Source organism: Rhagoletis pomonella, unplaced genomic scaffold (genome assembly GCF_013731165.1).
Source record: "Rhagoletis pomonella isolate Grant_MI unplaced genomic scaffold, Rhpom_1.0 Rhpom_scaffold_05211, whole genome shotgun sequence".
Classification (NCBI taxonomy): Eukaryota; Metazoa; Arthropoda; class Insecta; order Diptera; family Tephritidae; genus Rhagoletis; species Rhagoletis pomonella.
The window spans coordinates 1-6,458 of record NW_023463754.1 but is presented as its reverse complement, the minus strand read 5'-3'; the positions used below and the strand labels follow the sequence as shown (position 1 = coordinate 6,458).

The 6,458-nt window shown below is 32.1% G+C and overlaps 1 long non-coding RNA gene across 1 annotated transcript; it reads left to right on the top strand.

Moving 5' to 3' along the window:
* The first annotated feature begins 502 nt into the window (after positions 1 to 502).
* On the top strand, positions 503 to 809 carry LOC118755058. Its single transcript, XR_004994977.1, has 2 exons — positions 503 to 549; positions 620 to 809. It is a non-coding gene; the product is annotated as an uncharacterized LOC118755058 (long non-coding RNA).
* The last annotated feature ends 5,649 nt before the right edge of the window (positions 810 to 6,458 follow it).

Genomic DNA, 6,458 nt, shown 5'->3' with positions numbered 1-6,458 from the left:
TGAGCATATTTTATCAAGAAATGAATAAATTTTTCTTCAAACAACTCATGTATATTTTATTTCACGTGAACCATCCTTTACAAAAAATATTGATAGATATAGCCCTTGTTATTGACTCTAGTCCGAATTCCGGTAAGTAACATAACATAATGTCAGGAGCAAGTAATAATGTACCTTTGTACTATTTAGCATATCATTGGTCGGTAACAAGACCAACTTAAATTTAAATCTATTAAATACCTTCTAGCGTGTCTCAGTCCTTCACCCACCAAAGCAGCTATAACCTTTTTTCTTCTATTCGAAATAGTAAGAGTGGCACATTTCTGAAATATTTATTAAATGAGCAATTTTTTTTCGTAATGTAAGGTTATGGCTTAGTACTTTTTTTTCACCAGAGATAGTCAAATTTGGGGAAAAAAAATAACAAAAAGTTAAAAATCCCAAAATAGTCCTCATTTTATAATGGTTCCTTAATATATTTTTACCACATTGCATTCGAATATTGTTAGGTCGCCCTGTGGCATTTCATTGCTTGTTTCATTTATTTATGTATGTATGTACTCCTTTATTTATCGTTTTGTCTATTCACTGTATTTGTTTACTACTTTAAAATACATAGCACAAGCTGAACGGGACTCTTATATACCTCGCCGTTACTCGTTTTAGAATATAAAGCCTGAAGTTAGGGAAAACATTTTTGTATTAGTTTTGCAGACGTGCCAGTCAACACAATTATAAAACAACCAAGCAACTATGTAAAATTAATCGGGTTATAATTAAAGTTTTATTCACCTAATACCAAATCAAAATCATCGTTTTCATTTACCCAACAAATATGGAGAAGCAACTATCTGGAAGTATTTTACATTAAAAATTTACTAAGTATAGGCTTGTTTGTAGATGCAGTTAAAGAAAATGCATGAAAAGGCGCGATTTTTTTTAATTAAAAAAAATTTAAATATTTCAAAAACGGTGACACTTTTACCTGAAACCTTTTTGTTTATCAGGGAGCTCATCCCCCCACCTACCTTCTCCATAAGTTTGGCAGGTTACCTCTGGGACACCCTGTATAACAAGAAATTACATACCACATTATAGATTAAAAAATTACACAAAGTGAAAATTAAAAGAACTTACAAATTAAAATAAGGGCTGTGAGAATTATTTGCAAACCGCTGGATTCTGTTGTGAATATGCAGTACGAAAAGTAAGTTTTCGCCACAACAAGCTTTTAATTCAGAACTTCTGGAAAGATTCTAAGTTCGCAGTTTTATAGTTTATTAAATGAGAGTGCCAGTTTCTGCAATATCCCGATGATATTTCATATTTTTTTCTGACGGTGTCATTCATTTTGATCCACTTAAAAAAATTTCGAGCACACTTTATATGGAAAAAATTCATAACATCGAAAACTTGGAATCCCCCTAAAAATTCTCAATTCAAAGTATTTTGTTGCGAAAACCTGTCGAGTTTTATAATTTTTGTACAAAGTTTGAAATGCCGATTTGTGTACATTTATTGTGTTTATTAAATTATGAATTAGACTTTTATTTAAAATCAATTAAAAAATAATCATTGAAAATAATAGGCGAAACTGGTCAAAATATCTTACTGCCCTTACTTCGCATATAGGTACATACATATGAGTGTAAGAATGTCAGAATAGCTGTACTTCGGTGTATTTCACTTCCGTAATTGGAATTCGGTTTACTATGAATTTATGACGGTTCGTCTGACTTGCAAGTCAACTCTGTACGTGTTCACTCGCCTTTCGACTACACACAGTTGAGTCATACCAGAGTCATGTCGGTGTAACTAACACATATTTATTTTTACTTAACACAACCACACCGACTCGCGATTCAGACGCACCGTGTATGCCGCTTATAAAGAATCACTCATAAAAGTGATTTACTGTAATAATTTAGTTAATTAATAATTTTTATACTAAGAAATTATTAGTATAAAAGAAATTTAATTTTGTGGCACTTTCATATTCTTTTCGACACAATTTTTGAAGACCTTTAGGCACATTTTGAAATTTTGAAATTCCATCCCTGCTTGCACTCACACGAACACACTTCAGTATCGATACGAAAAACAGTTTCGTTACCGCACAATATGTTGTGTTGTATTGATTGAGGTTGATGGTGCATATACGGAACATGCGAGTAAAGAGATTATTATGTGAGTAACGATTCGGTACTTCGAGTCAGGGGTTGTATTCGTTACTCATTAACGAATACATACGGTTTGCTACAGCCAGCGTTGCCAGGCTGACGTTTTTAACGTCATTTGGACGTTTTTTGTATCCTGTTGACTTTAGGACGTTTTTTGTGTTAAAAATTACGTTTTTTAACTTCTCAGTAATTTTTCTCTGTTACTAAATCTTGTAAGTAGAACTGATTTTGAATTATTTTCTTAATAAATCTTTACAAGCTTTGTTTTTTTTGCAGCAGCTTCTTCAAAACATATATATTCTTTGGACACAAGTGATGTATTGCAACACGCACGCTCGCAAAAGGACCAAAAAAAACAGTAGTAGCATAATAAGTCAGAAAAAAGTAGGCGACTTTTTTAAGGCTTCATTGAAAATGTTATGAACGCAAAAAAGGCTGAAATACTGGTATGTTCGTTCTTAGCAGAACGTAATTTAGCATTTTCGAAACCGAGCACCTAACCAAATATCTACAAGAAAAAAAATCTATATATTAATACGCTAAAATAAATTATGTCTCCGTTCGTTTCGCGATTCTACCGAACCGATTTCAAAACCAAAAACACCATTGAAAAGGCTTTTTATGCTTTCCAAATTGGTTGAAAATTACGGCCTAAACCGTCGTTTAAACATTTCCGATTTGTGTATAGATGTTGCTGCAACATGTTCAATTTGAGATGTTTCGCATATTGTTTCACTTCGCATTTGAAATTAAGCTTTGAAATAAAGATAAATATGAAGATGAAGAAATAAATGATAACGATGAAGTCAAAAAAAAAGAAAAAAAAACGTGAAGATAAAGACGAAAATAGAGACATTGACGGATAAATAAGAATTAGGGTAACTGAACGGGTAAGAACATTTCTTGAATTTATGACGTGAAACTTCTTTAGGCAGTATGTTGGTTGGGATTAAAAGTCAAATTCCAGGGGAATAACCCAGCAAAAAATGGGTAATCGCTTTTAGTGGTAACGTGTTCTAGAAAGCATAGCGTTATAATGCCTTCGAATTTTTTTCGCTTCTTTTAGGCATTGCCAGTAATGCAAAGTAGAATGTCCTACAATATTTTATTTATCTCGCTTCTTCGTTTCATTTCGGGGAATGCAAAGTAGAATGTCCTATAATATTTATTTTTTAATTCGTTTCTTTGCTTAATTTCCGGGAATGCAAAGTAGAATGTCCTACAATATTTTATTTGTTTCGCTTCTTTGCGTCATTTCAGGTAATGCAAAGTAGAATGTCCTACAATATTTTATTCGTTTCGCTTCTTTGCTTCATTTCGGGGAATGCAAAGTAGAATGTCCTACAATATTTTATTTGTTTCGTTTCTTTGCTTCATTTCGGGGAATGCAAAGTAGAATGCTGCATCGTAGTCAGCTGAAAAATGGAATGAATATCCAAAAATTCTTTTTCTACCGTTACTTTCTGTGGAAATTTGTCTCGCATAAAAATCATGTTTTGCTTTGTTCAATTTGCAGCGAAGTTGAAGTCAGTCAATGAAGTGACGTACAAGAGTGAGGAAGTACAATTTTAAGCTTAATTAAATATGCATGTATGTACATACAGATTTTAAAGAAAATCTAAATACTTAAATACATACATATGTACGCTGATTTATAAAAATTTTAATTAATTTGAACCTTTTAAGACATTTTCTGATTTCAATTTAATATAGATAAGTATGTACTTATCTAGGCATTCTACATTAGTTTCTCTGTAAGGCATTCTTTGTTCGCTTCTCTGGATTCTGTTTATCCATGCGTTCTACCTTCGTTTGAAGGTAATGCTGCGGGTAAGGGCTTACCTCCAATGACATGCCCATGTTAAAATAAGGCCTTCTTGAAGCGAAACGGTAAGCGATTCCCATCGCCTAGCTCGTTTCCACTTTCGTTTCTGTGGTAATCGTGTTTTTTGCTGGGAATGCACATGGAAATGCTTCTCAGTGGTTTAGCGGTTTGAAAATAAAAACAAAAACAAAGATGCCTAGAGATACAGGCAAAAACGAAGATCAAGGTAAATTTAAACACATTAAGGTAAAGGTGAAGAGGAATATGCAGAAATAAAGATAAATATGAAGAAAAGGATGAGGATGAAGATCGATATTTTTTCGATATAAAACTCGATATTGTTATCGATATAAAACTCGATATTTTTATCGATATAATAATCGATATTGCTATCGATAAAATAATCGATATTGTTATCGATACTGTTATTGATTAAATAACCGCTATTGTAATCGATATAATAATCAATATAGTAATCGATATTGTTATCGATACAATAATGGATATTGTTATCGGTATAAGAATCGTTTAAGTAATTGATTTTGTTATCGATTTAGTCATTTACATATATTGTTATGATACTGATACTGATTATTGTTATATTTATCGCTGAATTAATCGATTTTACAATCGTTGTATTTTTCTATATGTGTATGGATATTGTTATCGGTATTTTTATCAACACAGTTATCAACAGAGTTATCGATACACTAATCGGAACATGGAATGTGATCACATAACATGACATCACATCACATTTTATCACATGATATGAAGAGACATCACATGATTTTGCATCACATAATATGATATCACATCACACGATATCATGTGACATGACATTATATGATATGACATCACATGACGACATCACATGATATGACATCGTATGACATGACATGGCATTACATGACGTGGCATCACATGATATGACATCATATGGTATGACATCATATGACATGACATCAGAGGATATGACAACACATGACATGACATCCTATCACATCACATAAAATCACGTCACATCTTATCACGACATCGCACCTCATCTCATCTACGTGAATAGAAAAAGAAAAGGATGTAAGCAAAGATGTGAAAGATAAAAACAAAGATGAAGACCAAGGTAAAGTTACCGATTTCAAAACCAGAAACACCGTTGGAAAGTAATTTTCTGTAGATGAGGAGAGTTTTTATAGTTTCGAAATTGGTTGAAAATCGTCGTTTAAAAATTTCCATATTTGTTATCGGTTGTTTTAGCAACCTGTTCAATTCAAGCGTTTCGCATTTTGTTTTACTTCGTATTTGAAATTAAACTAAACTAAATTAAGACAGATATGAAGATGAAGGAACAAGTGATAACGATGAAGACAAAAAAAGGCAAAAGTGAAGATAAAGACGAAAATTGAGATAAAGGCGAAAATGGAGACTGTGAGAAATACATAAGAATTAGGTTAAAAGATAGGCATCGAAACAAAATCAGCCATAAAGGTTACTGAAATTTATCGAATAATCGAAGTTTATAATTATCGAAATTTATCCATGCTTATTAAGTTATCGCAACGTATCGAATTATTCAAACTGATCAATGTTTACTGAGTTGTCGAAATTTATAGACACAGAAACTTAGTTGTCCAAATTTACGGATAGTTATCGAGCTATTAAAAAGGTGTGGATTAACGAAATTTGTCAAGTTAAAGAAATGTATCAAGTTATCGATATTTATTGAATTATCATTATTTATAGACTTAACGAAATATATCGAGGTGTCGTAATGCATGGAGTTCTTTGAACTTACAGAGTTATCGATAATTATTGATCTACTGAAATTGGTTGGTTCGACGAAGCGAAGTTTATGGAACTTTCAAAATATATCGATTTATCAAAATTTTAACGTTATATAAGCTTATCGATTTATCACTGCTTATCGAACTTAATCGTCTTAACAGAGTGTAACGAGTTATCTAAATGTTTAGATAGTTTTCGAGAAATGTGATGTCAAAAGTAAAAATTTATAAAGGTATCCACAGTTTTTACATTTTTGAGTTATCGAAATTTATCGAGCCATCGAATTTCACAGTTATCGAAATTGGTCGGGTTAAAGAGTTTTGTTAGTTATCAAATTTTAGTGTTCTTGAAATTCAGCGAACTATCGATATGTATCAAATCTTTGAAATTTATCGATAAACTTGAATATATCTGGTCAATTCCAAGTCCTGCCGAAGTCCTCCAATGACCTTCTCAGATAAAAAAGAAAATTAGTTACGTGTTAGCAGAAGATTTTCCGGTTAGTTAATGTGTACCGTATAAGTATCGCTACGTGCTAAGTTAGAAAACCTCTCCAAGGCTTCTAAAACTAGAAAAACTGTCGAATTTCGACAGTAACTGGCACTCTAGTATATATTAAAAACCAACGCGATTCTTTAGCAACTTATAACTGGCACATCATAACCCTG